The 18,888-nt window shown below is 49.8% G+C and overlaps 1 protein-coding gene across 9 annotated transcripts in view; it reads right to left on the reverse strand.

Moving 5' to 3' along the window:
- Positions 1-18,888, reverse strand: part of LOC119436381 (elongation of very long chain fatty acids protein 6) — a 133,127-nt gene that overhangs the window by 13,782 nt on the left and 100,457 nt on the right. For 2 of the 9 annotated variants that reach the window (XM_037703211.2, XM_037703209.2), the window contains exon 1: positions 15,781-16,024. The exons of the other annotated variants lie outside the window; for them this stretch is intronic. The gene's annotated coding sequence lies outside the window, so the exon portion shown is untranslated. Of the gene's footprint in view, positions 1-15,780; positions 16,025-18,888 lie in introns of those variants that run through there. 9 annotated transcript variants of the gene reach the window in all.

The following is an 18,888-nucleotide window of genomic DNA, read 5'->3' on the forward strand; positions in this document are numbered from 1 at the left end:
TATCTAAGGGGGATATATAGACACCGACGCGACGGCAACCCCGCCTCCACCGGCTGTTTTCTTTTGAGAAGCGCTCGGCCGGTGGGATATTTCATCGGCATTTCTTTGTTTCGCCCTATCGCTAAGTAAACCGATTGCTCAACCGAGTTCCCAACGCCGCGTAATGGCGTTAACCACGATCGCCGGCGCCGTTCTCACACGCACGATCGTGGAACTTTGCCAGACAGAATTGTGGAGGTCAGTGCGCCGGCAAGGGATAAAAGCTAGACGAGGCAGATGCGTTCTGCGCTTTCTGGCGCAGCAGAGTGGATATAGATTGGTTACGGATCTCTTAATGACGAGAGAAAGCGTTGGAAGATGGGAATTAAGGCGCAGCGCTGCGATACGCGAGCAGAGTTGTGAGCAGATGAGCTCAAGCAAATATGCCCCAAGAGGGAAGGATAAAAAGTGGCATCATCTCGAAAGAAAGAACGCATGCCGCCATGTTGTTACACGAGACGCCAGTTTCGCCAGTATCGACGGCGGTATAGCAGCCAATCCAGGAGGTAGTGCACAGCCGCGCCAGAAAAATTAAGAGTAAGAAGAGCTCGACGATTTGGTGCAGTAACACTATGAGAAGGCTCTATATAAAGACGAACACAAAAAGAAGAATCAAATAGCCATTGAGTGGTCTAAAGCGTCACATGCGGGCAGCATATACTGCAAGCGAGTGAGCCACAATTGTACGCGCAACGTTTTAAACTGCGTGGTTTAATTACAAACAATGAAATTTGTAATGCAGCTATTCGAATGCAACAGCTTCGCTGAAAATTGGGCTGCGATTCCGAGAGTGCGCACAAATCTGCTGTCTTTTTTTTTTTTTTTTTTACTTGTGAAAGAACCTGCTGACTTCAGTGATTTCTACGAGCGAGTCGTTTTTAACGACGTGCGAAACAGACGTGAATGATAGGTGTCTCAACATCATTGTTTCCCTTTCGACTATGCAACGCTGACCGGTAACGAAGTAACTAATTATTTACATTTACCAGTCATGAAAATATCGCCACTTACATACAGAACTCTATGTGAGTTATGCAGTTCGTTTTAAGCCCCCCCCCCCGTGTACATTACGTAATAAAATTTGTAAGCATCAAATTTGGGGGCAAGTGACGCAAAATTGAAGCTATCTAGTACGCAAAGCATACCTATTCGCTAGCACTCATGCTTTGCATCATTTTCTAGAAATACGGCTTGAAAATATGCGGCGTATGGGATTGGTGTTCCATTTAACATTTATCGTGAGCGCATTTTTCGACAGTCCCGATAAATGTTAACTACTAATGCAGCTACAACATATCTAAAGTTATGGCAGTGATAAGCAAAAGATAGTAGTTGTGTAAACGCCACCTTCTCCGCAGCCTGCACTTCATTCCACAGCCTATTTCAAACAATTATGTACTGTAAAATGTATAGTGCTTCAGGAATTTATATGTTTTCTATTGATATCGACGTAACCGAATAATTACAATAAAGTAATTAATGAAAGGCTCAAAATGAAAACCATATATGTCCTTGGAATGTTTGTATATTAACTTTAGCCAAACTTTAAAAATATGCGAATGCCACGTACCTGGACAGAACCAAGGTAATGTTTGCCGTCGCTTGGAGATACTCAGACTATTTTTTTTGTATTCCGCCTAATTAGATATTTAGTCTTAATTACCTAATCAACTTCTCAATTATTATAGTTAGATGAGAAGTGTCAATGAGAAGATCGTAGAGCAACATGAGAAACTCCCGATACAGATTTCTGTTGCTCATTACGTGCTACATGATAAGTGTTTTTCCAAGTGTGAAAGATGCCCCAGAATACAGGCAAAACTGCCGCGCGACTGGCCGCTCGAGGCAGTTTGCGTGTATTCTCGGGCATCTTTCACACTCGGAAAAACACTATCATGTAGCACGTAATGAGCAACAGAAATCTGTATCGGGAGTTTCTCATGTTGCTCTACGATCTTCTCATTGACACTTCTCATCTAACTATAATAATTGAGAAGTTGATTAGGTAATTAAGACTTATTATCTAATTAGGCGGAATACAAAAAATAATCTGAGTATCTACAAGCCACGGCAAACAACATTACCTTGGTTCTTTCCAGGTATACGTTGCATTTGAATATTTTTAAAGATTGGCCAAAGTTAAGTGAAACACCCTGTATATATAAACATTCTATTGACATGTTTTTCAGTGTGAGACGATCTAAATGACGCCTGGCGTGAACGTGTCCGTCCTGAGGACGCTCATTGCGTTTCCTTCGGCGCGTTCACGACAGGCGTCATTTAGATCAAGCCAAGCACGGACTTCAACTTAAGATGCATTTCTGAATACGGGGGTTAGCCTCGCATTGCAAGATGCAAGGCATATGTGGTCGCTGTCCAATCAGCGCCAAGGCAACGTACCAAAGACCCCCAGTGCTAGACCCAGCAAAGAACAGGAACCTCATACATACACAAAAGAAAATAGGAAATTATCTGCCCGTCGCTTGCCACGATCTTCGGATGAATAAGTGAAAGGAAATGAGAGAGAGAGAGAGAGTAAAGAAAGAAGGAAAAAAAAAGAGCCTTGCGCGACGCCACAACAGTCTGTTTATGTCACTGAAGAAGTGAACTTTTTCGCACACAAACGAACAAGCTTCAATTACATTGGAGGTTCCGCACCCGCATCCAACCTTTCGTATACCTTATAATACGTGTTGGCAACCTGATTCTACCACGACTTCGCTTTCGTGAAGTGCCTTCGGTGAGTAGCTCCGATACTGTAACGTTGTACGGAGTGGTAATCAGGCGAGCGACGGCGGTAGGGTGGCGCTAACGGCGTCCTTGACCAGTTTTGAAATGATGATTTGCAGGCACTGCATTGCGCAATTTCGACAGCATCAACTGAAGCACACATGCACGCTGATAACGAGAAGCATCTTAATCGTTTACACTGACTGAGCCGAATCCTTTTACGTTTCCTTTATCCTTTATGTTATTTCGCGTGCGCCCCCTTAAGTTCCCTTGTTTCGCGTCCTTTTCACCCGACCAAGGTTATGAGGGTAGGCTACATGAAATGTCACGGGTCCGCTATCCGCGCGTGGTGCTCAGCCCGTGTCGGTGCTCGCGTGCGAGCTTTTTCCGCCACGTTGCATGCTGTAATCCACACGACCCTGTACCATCGCCAGCGCTCCGGGTGTGTACTTTCGCTTTGTCTCTTCAGTGAACCATGCACTATGCCGCTGTTGCGTCGTTCGAGGCAGAAATAGACCCGCATCCTCCCCTAAAGGCGGTTAAAGCAGTCATTTTCTTCTACAGCGTCCAAGTTTCGGGCCACGCGGCGCAAACGAGGAAATGTTCCGTTTTTATGCTCTCTTCATCTATCCAATACCTTCCTGGAGCAAGCTGGTACAGCCAATGTTAGCTGGGAGAACGAAAATAGCCGAGAGGGCGTGATCTACCAAGTGCCGTACAAACGAACATGCACGGCGTCATTCGTGCTTTTCCGAGAACGGAACACATATATAGACTGCCAAGTGATCGTTTAAACACACCGTACGAAGTACAACCACCAATGTGCGTGTTTAGCGAAAATTCTGCTCAATTACCGACTACGCATTTAACGCGCTAAGCGACACATAGCAGACATAACAGACCGTGAAGTGCAATACTACAGCGGCTGGCGCAGGGCGAGTGCGTTAAGTAATCGCCGGTCTAAAAGCGCCAACTTATGAAACCATAAAGCAATTAGGTCGTCACTTCACGAACACAAAATTTCATGGGGCTTTTGAGCATTTTCATAACAAGTATTTCGCCTTGAAGTTCGACCTTCGGGTGTTTCCTTTGCTCCATGTAACTCACCGATGTTAACGTAATTTATTAATGATAAAGACGACACTGTTTCAAAGAAGGTAATGTACTCACGAGTGAAAAGAATCCGCGGGACCCCTGCTTCGTAAGCCGCCATTTTTGTTTTGATGTCCCGCAGTGCGGCACTGGCCGCCACCGGTTGGTTGGCCGGTTGTCATCCCGCAGCGAATGGTTCTGTTTACGTGCGCCGCTGAAATGCACATTCTTCATTTTTTGACGCAGATGGGATACGCCTTCCTAGCGGATTACCTCGTTTACATGAGATGCGATACGCTTCTGTCGCATTCATGTAAACGCCGCCACTGCGCCACTATTCAAATATAGCGCCCCTGGAATGCGTACTGGCAGAAATGCGACGACGAAGGTTTTTACGCTAACTGCTGCCGTGTGCAACGATGCCAAGCACAATTCCTAGTCATGAGCGTCTTGTCAACTGGGAAGCTTAATTAAAAAAAAAAATGTCGCAGTTTCACCCGAAAGGCGAAGCATCAATTGCGATAGCAAATTAGTAGAGAGCTATTCGGAGTAGGGATAGTAGTTTTAGCGGCTGCATAAACTTGGACACATTCGCTTACTAACTGAATTAACAAGCGTGGTGTCAGCGCGCACAAGCAAACATGAATAGATAACACTGAATGACCGTAGACAACGACTGTCAAAACGCTGGCAGCAAGCGCAGCCGCCGCAGCGGGCGAAGGTTCGTGCGGTCTATCGCTTCAACGGAAACTGAGCGGCGAATGCACAGCGCATACAAAGGTCAGAGCCGTGTGGAGATAACAGACGGTGCGGGCGACTGCCGGTGCGCGCGACCGCCACAGTCGGGCAAAGTACGAACGCGGTTGTTGGCAGAGTGGAAGCTGCGCCCCCCCCCCTCCCTCCCGCGCTGCCTTCCCGCTTTCTTGCTTCCGCGTGGGAGATTGAGTGGCCAGTTGCCCTTGCGCCCGGTTGCAAGATACGCCTTTGCTGCCGCAACAGAGCGTCGCCCCGCCTCCCTCCCTCCCTCCCATACCCCCACGGCCTTTCGCGCGTCGGTCGCTTTTGCTTTCCGCCGTACGTTCGCTCTCCGTGATAGCGCTTTCGCTCGCGCATACGGTGCGCGGCGATGATTTTATCGCCCTTGGACTTTATATGCGGGATCTCACGGCGACGGCGACGCCGACGGCAAAAATCCGGTTGAAGTGTCCATATAATTTTTATCGCAATAAAACAGTAACCACTCGATATACGTGGCTCTTAATAAACTATCTTGGGCATCAGTCTTAGCAAGAACCACCAGCAAAATTGTGGAATCTGCGAGACGTGCGGAGCATTGCTGCTATATGCTGCACTGCGCGGCATGTACTGGGGGTGCACGCGCACGCACCACCTAAGCTCGCAAGTCCGAACAAAAAGCTGACGGCAACACTGCGACAGGTTGAGCCATGGTGCTGTACATCTGGACGAATGCGCGGCCGTAGCTTTCTCTGCAGGCGTGCTCACCGCTGACGACTACAGCGCAATGACATTCGGCTCTCGGAGGCGTGCATGAATCCCACACCAACACGGGTATAAGGGCAGACGGCCAGCACGGTGCAGCAAAACTGGCTTTGAGTTTCCTGTTACGTAGCTCGGTTCCGAGGGTATAGAACAAACAACTTTTCCTTTTCAGCCTCTCTCTCTCTCTCTCTTTTAGGCCTGCGCTTCATGTGGACAAAAGGGCTCCAGCGCCGATTGCATCCTTACAAAGCCGAATCGCAAATTAAGGCTGCAATTACGTTTCTAAATTTCTAAAAAAAAATGACGCCGCCGATGTCGCTCGAGATCACATTTTTTTACTCGTTATACTTGTATTCTTTACAGCCCAGAAATCATGCAGAAATATCTAGGTTGATTTAGCTTCGGAATCAAACGATGAATACCCTTTGTTCTGAACGATGACCCACTCACCAGTCGTTGCCTCAATCTACGCGGCCACAAGAGGCGGCTTAGGAAAATAGAAGGTTGCAACGTCACGGTCATTTTGCTCTTACGTTGTTTTCTGACATATATCAAATTTCTGCTCTCGAAAACAGTACATATACGTAAGGTTGTATTGTTGTACTGTGGCCTCTGCACAAGTTATATGCGCCTAACACAGTCTCGACGAAAGTGCGCAGTGGGAAAAAGGAATATTCCATATCTGCCCTTTAAAAAATTAATAAACACAACTTGCGCGAAACAGCTATAGCCCGTGTCAGAGTCGCCCTAGAGCTGGTAGTTCCCCGAAGAGACTCGCTACATGCGCAACGAGTCCTAAGCCATATATAAGATCCACGGCTCAAGCGATTGAGTTATATTTGCCCAAGATGGATGGTGTAAGGCAGGAAAATAAACGAAAAAGTAAAAGAAACAAAAACGGGCTACATAGGTATACGTGGCAGCGCTGAACATGGCGGGAACCATAAAGTGCGAACTATCACGTGAAAGTGCTCAACACGCGCGGCTCCTCCGTTTTCGTAATGTCCGCGCTCGAGAACAACCAGGAAAACACACGCAAAGGCGTTTTCACGACTTGTGAAACCTCCAGAAGTGCGCTATCAAGGAAGACGGGCGCAGTGCGACTGTCAAAGGCTTTGTAAGCGAAAGCCATCTTGAGTTCAGGCATTTTGCGAAGTCTCATTATACGTGCCTCTTCGTCGCCGGCCGCGCTCTCAGACAGCAGCGGGCCTCAGCACGCTGCAGTAATGGAACGCGAACTTCGTATAGCCGTCGCATATGTACACAGAACTACGAAGAGCTTACGGAAATACTCGACACATGGTATACCCGTTGCAGCTTATATATTGCAATTTCAATAAAGACAAAAACGGTGGAAATGTATAGCCTGAACACCTGTAGCGGTGCCATTGTTTCGAACAGAAAGCCGTATTGCGGAGACGGATGATTTCGCCGCGAGTAAACTCTCATGCAGCACAACTAACCAGAGAGGTTGTCATTGATGCCGATCGAAGGGGGGCAACAAGGCAGGTGTAGCCGGAGGTGTCCACAATGGCGCCCCTAGAAGTTCGCTTTATGTATAAGAAATGTTTCCAGACGAGTGTTGAGGCGAACATTCAATGAGACTCTCGGGCTTACTGTTGCCGTTCGATAGCATGCACGCATTGCCGACGACCGCCGCCCTACTTCACTAAAGTGTCTACACAGATTGTCCTTGCTGGCCACCCTCCGTCATGGGGAACGGACTTCTATGGAAACCTGCCGCTGTGAAACCCTCTCGGTGGAAAAGCGGGTCGTTGGGACTGGCAGTGTGAGCCGGCACGACACCGGGATCGGCACGAAGCTGTCCTAAAACGTTACTCTGGTGTTGCACGCAAGGCGCACAGTCTCGGTAGAGAAAATGATCGGTAGCGAGGCGAACGTACAGGCCGGTCGGCAGAGCGCAGCTGCGCTGACGTCGGCGGTGCGCTGCAAATGGCTCGCGCTAGTTTAATGCGACAGATAGCGCGATGTCCCTGCGGAAATGTTGGACTACTCAGCCACTGATATGACCTGTCGGAGTACCCGAGTTGGTTGAAAACGGCCAAGCACGCGGCCGGTATTGTAGGATTTGTCGAAATGAAAGAAACAAAAACGCTGGTGGCAGGATGTATATGCCTTATAGTATACCCTGAAGGTAATACCCCTCCTTGTCTTTCTTTCCCTTGCTTTCTCTCTGAAGGTAATATATATATATATATATATATATATATATATATATTATATATATTATATATAGGAAATATTTATTTGTTGCTTCACATTCAACTACCCGCATCCCCAATTATCTCACCTCAATTCCGAGTGCGACTGCTGCAGCTTTTCGTTACGTTACAGGTGTCATTTCGCTTGTTTATTAAACTCCAAGGTTCAAAGCAATGACGCTACATGCACTGACCGTTCGGTAATGCGAACTAATGCGCCGAAAGAAGGAAAATGACACTGCTTCGCAAGCAGCACCCTCGCGTAATTGTAGAGTGCGTATTCTAACGCCATAAATGCGTTTTCTCACCTCGAATCCGCATACAGCCGTCTGATAGGTGACAAACGGCCGGATGCGCCCTTTACCGCACCTTCCGCGACACACTTACAGCGCCGTTACTCAGTATGGCTACGAGCGAACACAATGCTGACTTAAGTCACACCCCACTTGGAGCGCCGTGTGTACAGGTGTCGAACCCTTAATGGCGTCGAACCATGCAGTGGTCGAATGCCAACGATGGTCGCGAGCAATAATACAGGGCAAATGTTTCACGTCAGCACGTTTATCTCAATAGTAAAACCATTAAAGGAAAGTTCAGAGGTCGACTGGACTCCCAAAAGCAGCCGCCCGTTGTGCAGTTGCAGCTGCATGGTCGCATCTACGAGTTTCACAAGACTTGTGAAAGTTACGTGCCAGACGTCCGGGACGTCTACAGGCGTATCGCCAGCGGTGCACGCAAATGCGGTATGTGAGCTGTTTGTACAATGGTCCTTGTAGCAACTGTAGGGAACATACAGCTGCTACACGAAGACTGTACAAACAAGGAGAGCGCGCAGAGAGGCAAAGTAAGAGGAAGGAAAACGGCTGACGTCAGCGGGGCAGTCAACTCTCGCCGAGCCACGACAGAGAGAAAAGGAGCACTTGCGAAGCCCGCAGGCGAGAAAGTTGTGTGCGAAAGTTTCTCAGCACCTTCTTTTGTCCCTGCGCAGGTCAGCGTAGGACCACTCGCAGCGTCTCTCCGCACTTGTCTCGACAGAGGAAATAGCGGGAGACGCGCGCTTCGGCCATTTTTTTTTTTCCTTCCCACGCAACACCGTGCCGGTGCCGAGCACGCCTCGTTCACGACACAGCGTTTCGCACGAGCCGAAGTCCGATCACGTGCAGCGACGAGGAAAAACGCCCGCGGTGAGCGAATGACGACGTCTTCGCAAGCCCTGTTATTTCCGCGCGCATACGTGCGTGTAGTGTGTGCGGCCGCCGGCTACTCCGACACCCGAACCGGCAAAATCCCCACGGACGTTGCGTGACGAGAGCCACTGGTCGCCTGGGCAACGCTTGGGCTCTCTTCACTGGAACACTCCCCCGCTTTTCCACGCTTCCTGTGGGCGATGAACAGCAGCGAAGGCGCCACGTAGCGCTTGACCCGCTAAACACCCCTGTTATAGCAGAAGGTACTCATTGTCGGCGCACTGTTTCGAGAGGCCGAAAAGTGCCGATATGCTCTGCGGTTTTATATTATGGTGTGACTACGCGCGGAACTGCAGTTACTAAACAGCCTACTATCGCAAAATCGCAGCTCTCAACAATATAGAATGGGGGAAAGAAAACTAAGCAAGCGAGCAAGTGAGTGAGGTGACCAAAACACTTAATGCTGGGCTGTAAAAAAAAAAGTTGCACGCTCTCCAACAAAATGATAAGTAAAAACTACGAACAAACAAAGTCACAAACAATGTCACATGACATGCAATGCGGCATTGCGCAGTGCCCCACGTACAGTCCCTTCCGAATGTGGCAGCATGCTGTCGCGTTCAACGCGCGTTGCTGAAGGCTGCGGCTGTAATCTCCATGGCGTAAGAGGAAACAAATATACGCAGTATACTAGAGTGTCCAAGTAGCGACAGCGACCACGTTTACATGCATTTCGCTGAGCGGTTCGAGCGAGCCAACCAAACCCTCGCAGTCGGGTTGACACAACGCGCCCCTAAGTTCCCTAGGCTCGGACCCGCCCATGGATGAATACGACGACCGGATTTTGGGACGAGCCAACCCATCTCCATTTTGTCGGTTCATGTAGACGTAGCTTGCCAACTTCTATTTTCTCACTTCCTCTATGAGTCCGGCTTCTTTATGTGGCAAAGTCCGTCGACGGCGCGTCGGCACGCTACCACCTCGGACCCGCTCACTCTAGGGCCCACCTCACCGGGCACGCACCAGCGACACTGTAAAAGCTGCGACTCGATAGTTCAGCAACAACTTAGGTTCTCGCGTGTGACTCTATCGGACTCGACGTTGAAGTCACGCATTAAGCAGGTAATCTCAAATTCCTCGCCAGACGAATTAGCTCTTTCTATAACCTATGCTCGCCAATAACAAGTTTCCACGGCGGTCTCTGGGGACCTCTCAGTGTTGCACAGGTAAGCGTCCGGCCAGGGCACTTTCCATTTACTGCTGTGCACAGTCAGAAAAGCAGCGAGGGTTCACATCCATCGCAAAAACAACCAGAAATAAAAGAAAATGCCGCGAGCTGCAGGGTCCTCAAGAGCGCGATACGGACGCAGGCACTGCTGGCGACTGCAAAGATCGGCAGCGGTGGAGATACACGCACGGAGGGGAACGCTCCAGCGATACACAAGACCACCCCATCCGCAACGTTCCATTTGCGCATGCAGCCGGCAGGGTGTTGTTTCCGCACCGATCGCTCTCACTGCATATAGATTATTTTCGTGCAGGCAGACACGTACGCATCGAGCATGGCCACGCACAGACTTCTATACTAGACGATTTGCTCGCTTTTGACTCCAGCAGCGCCTGCGTTTTCTGGCGGGCGCTAAAACAGCCGTTCCTCAGCAGTGCGGCACTGAACCAGTGGTATCCTTATTCTGGCTAGGGAGCTTATACATGTTGTGTAGGCCATGCAACCTGCTGCTTACGCACAGAGCGTTTGCCAAAGCGAAAATTACGATTCCTGGGGACCTCAGGAATCGACAGTTTCGCTTTGACAAACGTTCTGTGCGTAAGCAGCAGGTTGCATGGCGTAACGCGGGTCTCGCTAGATCGAAGCCAGAGCAAGGGCAACACTGGTCAGTGCCGAACTGCGGATGATGGCCCACCTGTATGCTGTGAGGACCCATCGCTAGAGTGGCGCCTCCCGCCCGCGCAAAGAAAAAAATCAATCGCCGCAAAACACACTGCACAACAACGTTTTGTTTGCGAGTGCACCGCTTCGCGCTTCTGGTCCGACACCATGCATTCAAATAATTCGCAAGTACTAAATTTATCGAGATAGATGGCTACGCAGAGCAGCTGGACAAAATCTGACGCGCAGTGCAAGTTTTTTGCCCACGAGAGATATTCTCGGCGCGGTATTCGCAAATCTTCCACATTACAATTTGCCAAACTGGGATTAGTACGTACTTCACCGCGTACTAAGTCCATCTGTAAATCCTTATAGGAGGTATGCATTGGCGTCATCGAGGTCACCGTATTGTTGTACAGCCAGCACGACGAACAGTATGCGCTTTATCTCAATCCGCTTATCTCCAACAGCACGCAGAAGCTGTGAATAGGACAACAAAATGGCGTATAGGTGACGTCTCGTGAACGCCAAGAAAAGTTTGCACCCTTGGGGCTTATCTTGTCCCCAAACGATAATCATCATTCATCTTGCGTGCGTTTCCTTTCTTTAAGGCAGCGCACCCGGGACTTCCAGGTCACGAACGGCACGCGCATTATCAGTGTGACAGCAATCTTGACATGGGAAGTAGCGAGTGTAAAGTTTTAAAGAATTTAATTAAATTATGGGGTTTTACGTGCCAAAACCAGTTCTGATTATGAGGCACGCCGTAGTGGGGGACTCCGGAAATTTGGACCACCTGGGGTTCTTTAACGTGCACCTAAATCTAAGTACACGGGTGTTTTCGCATTTCGCCCCCATCGAAATGCGGCCGCCGTGGCCGGGATTCGATCCCGCGACCTCGTGCTCAGCAGCCCAACACCATAGCCACTGAGCAACCACGGCGGGTAAAGTTTTAAAGAAAGGAAATGTAAGCAAGACAGATGGCGATTATTGTTTGGGCACTAGATACGCCTCGAAGATATATACTTTTTTTTTCATTTTTTTTCAGAATGTACTCCCTTAGGCGTAGTAATACCTAAGTTGCACATAGGTCGCAGTGAGCGCGTAGGAACTAAAGTCCCTATACCTTCGGAAAAGTACCGCCATCCTTTGATCAACGCCGCTTCTCTCTCTCTCTTGTATCTCCGATTGGACAATGATAGCGCGCGCTTTCACTTCTTTCTGTTTGTCTTTTTCCCGCCTCAGAACCACGTTAAAGTCACTCTGCGCAGCCGCAGTTTCCGGCGGCGGCGGCGGCGCGCGCCCAGCCTGAAAGCTTCAACGGGGGCTTTCGAGGAGCGCCACCGTCGACTTGCTTTCGCAAGTAAAAAAGTAAAGACAAAACATGTCACAGTTTCGCCCTAAGGGTGAAGCAATGTATGCGATAGCAACACAGCAATGTCATACGAAGTAAGGTGAGCGGCTTTGGAAGCAATATGAATTGTAGTAAACATGAGCTGATTAAGTAAGCAGGTGTGCTGCGGCGTAAGTAGACCGACATGAAGAGAGACTCGATGGCCACGAGAAGGCGCGTGTGAAACGGTGGTGTTGATGAGAAGCGCTTCCCGTGGGCAACGCGTGCGAAGGGACACACCTGTAGCGCTGCACTGCCGATCCGGGCAGCATTGCATGTGTAGCGTGCGTTGGAAAATGTGGCCCGACTATTACTAACTGAATGAACAAGCGTGGTGTGAGCGCGCACAAACAAACATGAATATATCACACTGAATGACTGCAGACAACGACTGTCAAAACGCTGGCAGCAAGCGCATACGCCGCAGCGGGCGAAGGTACGTGCGGTCTATCGCTTCAACGGAAACTGAGCGGTGAATACACGGCGCATAACGGTCAGAGCCGTGTGGAGATAAGAGACGGTGCGGGCGAGCGACGAGCGCGGTTGTTGGCAGAGTAAAAGTGTGCCTTGTCTCATGCTGCGCATTTACACAGCAGCACCAAAATGAACAACGCCCATACATTTAACATCGTTCACTTCCAAGGAATGAATTCTGAGCGATTCATTCCAGAGAGGTCTTCACGCCTCCTAAGCACGCCGTGCTTAGGAGGCGTGAAGAAGGCGTGAGGACATAAAAAAAAAGAAGAAGAAAGAAAGAAACCGTGAAACATGTAATCGACTAAATAGCGTGTCCGAAAACGCACGGTAGCGAAACAGCTCAGGCTCGCAGTAGAGCGCGCACGATCCGTTTGTTTACTACGGGGTTCAAGATACCCTTGTAAACTTCCTCGTTCACTCGCTCGCCAAGAAGAGGTCGCAATGCAGCCCAGACCTTGGTGCGCCTCCCACGGCCTCCAAACACAAACGGAAAGCCTTAAAGTGAAACAGCACCCAGCCGTATCTGACAAATACGGCTGGGTGGCGGTCAGCCTGTCCCCGACATGCCTCAGAAAGACAAAAACTTGCTAGCGCGCTACAAAATCTGGGCAATCGGCCGCTTTCCGTGCAAGTGCAGCTGGAACACTGCCCCCATCGCTGGTCGGACCACAAAGCGGTGAAGGCACTTTTGAGCTTCTTGAGGACGACGGGCTTGTGTGAACGTCTGTGACTAATAGTGCAATACCACACGCGTCAGCGAACTCACCGCTCATTTCCCTTCTTTCCTTCCCTCCTCTCTCTCCCTGTCATCTTTGTGTTTCCCATTCCCCCGGTGTAGGGTAGCCAACCGGACGTTATTCTGGTTAACCTCCCTGCCTTCTGCTTTTCCCTTTCCTCCTCCTCTTGGCCGTCCGCGGAGGAAAGAACAACGTAAAGGCACGAAAGGAATAGAGTAACGCGAAACTGCTCGCGCGCCAAGACGAGGGTCGCATCTGATAGGGTGATCTTGAGCCGTAACGTTCAAGTTACTTGGCACTGATAGTTTATTCCCCGGGGTGAATGGACTGCTCCGTACGGGTTTACGTTTAAGTGACGGCTTTGCTTTATCGTAGCTCAATGGAGGCAGTTCGAAAGCGAGAGCTGCGCACACTTAACAACCCGTAAAATAGCACTACGTGATACACACACACACACACACACACACACACACACACACACACACACACACATATATATATATATATATATATATATATATATATATATATATATATATATATATATATATATATATATATATATATATATTATCCGCGACATCTTAAGCCCCGAAGTGTACCTGGAAGCCGCACCTTAGCACAAGCGTTAGTGATCAAGGCAGTTCGAGGAACTTTAACCTGAGGCTACACTTGTGTACCAGCGCTCTGCAATGCGGATCGCGGCAACTGCCACAGATGTACTAATAAGCCACGCTACACCAAACACCATACAAATGACCCTTGCGTGCAATGTAGAGTCGCGAGCAAAAGTTTGGAGGCCACGGCATCCAGCAAGAAATTTAAATTTCTTCCAGTACAGCTCCGCCATGCGGCACTGCTTCAATACCTGACACTGGTCGAACGCGCGCACGTGTACGGCACCACTTGATTTCAGCCGAGATGTTCAGGCTGCGAAGTCGCGGCCCAATAGATCGCAAGCTTTTGCTCACGAATGTATACGTCCCCGTCAGCGCTAAAGAAAAAGGGAGAGAAAAAAAACGAAAAAAAAAAAAAACGTGCCAACCTAATTTAGTCATTCTTGCCGCCTGGAAGTCCACGCGCATCTCATGGCGGGCAGCGCTTCGTGGCAAGGCAATAGGTTCGTTCGTAGAGTGAGCAATAGTAAATAAAGGCAATATAACATATTTGCTTCTTTACATTTATCCCAAATAGCACCTCATAAAGACACGTGTGTAGTGGACCAAGAATTCTGCCTCACGCGTTACGGGGCCGGCATGGACTTTCACAGGAGCCAGAACTCTCGTACTTCATGATTGGTGCCAAAGCCTGTAGTCAGCAGTGCCGCGACACACGTCGGCGTTACTATATGCAATGATATACGCACGCCAGCACCGGTCGTTAGCTGCAAAGGGCTCTAAGGAATCTTTTCTGGGGAAATGTTTATGCTATCGCCAACTCCGCAAAACTCCACGCTGTGACGCAGGAGTGTATGCGCAGTTGGTTCCAGCAAGGCAAAGCGTCGCAGGAAAATAAAAGCGTGGTGGGTACAACGACAAAGAAAGGGCGGTGCATTCGGCTGAGCTTGAAGCCTGAAGTGTAGTTCTGACGCGTACGTAAAATGCAAGATGAAACCCGCCGGGGTTGCTCAGTGGCTTAGGCGTTACGCTGCTAAGCACCAGGTCGCGGGATCAAATCACGGTCGCGGCGGTCGCATTCTGATCGAGGCGAAATGCAAGAATGCCCGCGTGCCGTGCATTGGGTGCACGTTAAAGAATCCCAGGTGGCCGAAATCAATTCGGAGTCCCCACTACGGCGTGCCTCATAATCAGATCGTGGTTTTAAGTGCACGACCTAGCACAATCACAGCGTGGCTCTTCAACCAAATCTGTTGCGCTGAATATTCCTCAGTGGTCATTTCAATCACACCTTCGCGACAGAGCTATAGTTACTGACGATGTTCACCGACCAGAGCGCCTATGCAATGATCTAAAGGGCAGATAAGCGACTCGACTGGTGCGTTTTAATGAGAAGCGTTCGACGAAGGCCGATAGGAAAGGATCAGATAATTAATGACTAAGTAGGCAGCAGCAGTCACGTGCCGCCGTACTTCCGCAGCACATTTCTACCACATTAGCGTGAGCTGTCATCTACAGCTTGCTGTTGTAACTTGAAAGAGAAAAGAACGCCAACCTTGCAACCGAGATAAAGACGACCTCAGGTGTTGTGTCTCGGCAAGATTACAATGTCAAGAGCCCCAGACGGCGGGAAGTAATGCGGAATCTGGTAAATGCGGCGGCCCTCTTCCAAAGCAAGGTTAGGGACCCACGTGCATCGGTATGCCAGTATTAAGAAGAGTTCTCGAAAAAGCATTTCAAGCAAGCCGCGCAACGCGAGGCCCACACCGCGCCGAGCAATGCCGAACCGCCCATCCGTTGACGCTCAGGCGCGAGCGCGCAGCGGATGACCACGGTCGCTGGGGCCCGTAGGAAAGTTGCGGTACTCCGTGCAGTTCGGCAACACCGCCGTCACTTACGATAAGGAGAGCGGTGTGGCAGCGACGAGTCGTCCGATGCAGCAGCGGTTGTCTGCCGGCGGCCGAAGCGGTCGACCGATGCAGCCGCGTCCCAGTCGACGGGAGTCCCGAGTCAGCCACACAACCCGCGAGTCACGGATCTACAGGTGTGCGCGCGGCGCGGTCGCACGCCAGAGGCCAAGTGTCCGACTCGGATCGTAAACGCGCGCTGATCAATCGGCCGCGCGGTCCGATAGCGGAGGGGGACCTCCGACGGCGGCGCGAGGGCTGCGCATGGCGTGAGCCGCCGCGGCAGCTGACGTCACGCACCCGGCTGATACCCCGCTCTCAAACACACGCCCTCGCTCCCTTCCCAAAGCCTCACAGTGCTCGCGGCCGCCTCGGGGGCAGCTGAGCGCCCTCTCCTACCTCAGCGCGGCGGCCAAGGTGGAGATGCAAGGGGGCGAGGATAACGTGACTAGCGAGGAGAGGCACAGGAGACAAGCTCCATTACTTCTTTTCGTTTTGTTCGGCGCCGATGAGCCTCTCGCCTCACAGCGCTCGGGAACGTTTACCTCTCCAGAACGAGCAATCGAGAGGACGGAGAGGGGCAAGTAGGAGCTTAGAATTACTACAAAAAGAAAGAAGCAACCTTTGATGCTGTCGCCTTTTTTTTTTTTTTTTCTATATACCTAAACGCTTTTATTAACTACAGCATCAGAAGCGCTGATAAGCGCTTCAGTAAACTACAGAAATAAAGAAAGCAACAGCCCTCGACCAGTCCATAGGTTGAACTCTATAGACAGTGCGATATCACAGTGCTCATCAGATAATAACGCAAGCATAAATATATTTCACTTATTGAACAGCGATCTCAACTTCATCGTCTTTTGAGTTAATTCTAAGCAAAAATAAACCGCATACAACGATACGATTATCATCCACATACCAAATAGAATGAACAAATGCTGACTTCGAAGAAAGCTCTTGGGAAAATCGGACGTGAGGTGTATCAGAGGAAGTCCGACGAGCGAAAAATGCCGACGCGAGTTAAGACATACATTTCACGAAGGCCGTTTCGCAACTCGGCATACAGTAGTTCTAGCCGTGTTACGTTTCCGATATCGTAATACAAAAAGCCTCTGCCATTTACCTGCGTCGTTTTCCCGGGCGGAAACACTTGCTGTACGGTAATTTACTACATCGCCAAAAATCGTAAATTCGCTCTGCACAAGAAATTGCCGTCAACGTAAGCGACACGACTGGATGCAAAAGACATCACCTGCCAAAGAACCAAGTACATATTTTCAGTATAACTTTAGCTTGCTTACCGCCAAGCGCATCACTTTCTAATGTGCGCTGGCGGTTTTGTTTTACGCAATTCTAATTTCTACTACGTGGCGCCTACAGCATTGGAGTGTATGGTCACAGGGCTGATCAGTGCAGGAAGATGGACTCGATCGACGCTGCGCCCCCTCTGCGCCAGCTGCCCCCAAGGGAAGTGCTTCAAAACCCGTCATAGCTGCTAAGCGTCATCATTTTACGTTCGAGAAGCGTGTGGTAGTTTCTACCAGTTCGAAAATATGTGTCAGTAATCATGTAATATTAAAACTAATAAGCAAATTGACGAGGAATTTTCGGAGAAAATTACTAAAAAAAAAAGGTCTCCAAGTAATGAATGTCGTCCAATGCACTGCTAACCAGTGGCGCACAGGTGGTTTTCAAACCAGTCAACGCCCTGCAGAACAAAAAAAAAATAATAATAATAAAAGTGCCGCTGCCGCGAGATAGGCGCTTAAGTGTACACAGGCGGTGTGGACAGACATTGAGACCACATGAATGAGAGGGAAAAGCTGAATTTGAAAACGTGCAGCCAAGAAATACGCGCGCGAAGGGGTAAAAGTACAAGCGAGTTTACCAAGAAAAAAATTATTATAATAACAATTTTAAAGAAATGTTGCAGTTTCGCCCGAAAGGCGAAGCATCAATTGCGATAGCAAGTTAGTAAAGAGCTATTCGGAGTAGGGATAGTAGTTTTATCGGCTGCATAAACTTGGACACATTCGCTTACTAACTGAATTAACAGCGTGGTGTCACCGCGCACAAGCAAACACGAATAGATCACACTCAATGACCGCAGACAACCACTGTCAAAACGCTGGCAGCAAGCGCAGCCGCCGCAGCGAGCGAAGGTTCGTGCGGTCTATCGCTTCAACGGAAACTGAGCGGCGAATGCACAGCGCATACAAAGGTCACAGCCGTGTGGAGATTGCTTTTAAAAAACGGTGCGGGCAACCGCCGCAGCCGGGCAAAGTACAACACAGTTGTTGGCAGAGTAGAAGCTGCCCCCCCTCCCTCCCTCCCGCGCTGCCTTCCCGCTTTCCTCCTTTCGCGTGGGAGATTGAGTGGTCAGTTTCCCTTGCGCCCGGTTTCAAGATACACATTTGGTGCCGCAGCGCACCGTCGCCCCGCCTCCCGCCCTCCCATAGCCCCGCTACCTTTCGCGCGACGGAAGTCGCGTTTGCTTTCCGCCGTGCGTTCGCTCTCCGTGATTAGGGCGCGTCTCCCGCGCGCTTTCAGGGGGACGCGCGCTGTCACTCGCGCATACGGCGCGCGGCGACGGCAGAAATCCGCTTCAAATGTCCATATAATTGCTATCGCAATTTTAGAATGCTGCGAGTCTGCGACGAGGGCTCCCGCGTCTGTGAAGCTTTGTCGCATGTGACCATGTGACGCACGAGGACGCGTGCGCCGTGTGCCATCGTCCCCGTTGTCCAAATTATGGCCCCCGCGATCCGTTGTACCCTTGCCGATCATGGAGGCCATTTCCTAAGTTATTCCGATAGCATTAAACGACCACGCGATGCGGCTTTTTCCAGCCCGACGGGCCCTGCTGATGTTCAGTGAAAATTGTATCAAAATTACTTTACTATTATTTTTAAATCTAAGCACGAGATTGCGTTGGGCGCTCTCATCCGTGATGCGATATTTGGAGAAATGAGAAATTGCCCATTGATTATATTTGCGCCACGTGTGAGCGATCAAGGAAGGACAGGGATATTATCATGATGAGTGGGAGCGTGTGTCGTCGCGACGAAGGTGGGCATCCCGAGGACGGGCGTGCACGTA

The sequence above is a fragment of the Dermacentor silvarum genome, chromosome 1, assembly GCF_013339745.2.
Source record: "Dermacentor silvarum isolate Dsil-2018 chromosome 1, BIME_Dsil_1.4, whole genome shotgun sequence".
NCBI lineage: Eukaryota > Metazoa > Arthropoda > Arachnida > Ixodida > Ixodidae > Dermacentor > Dermacentor silvarum.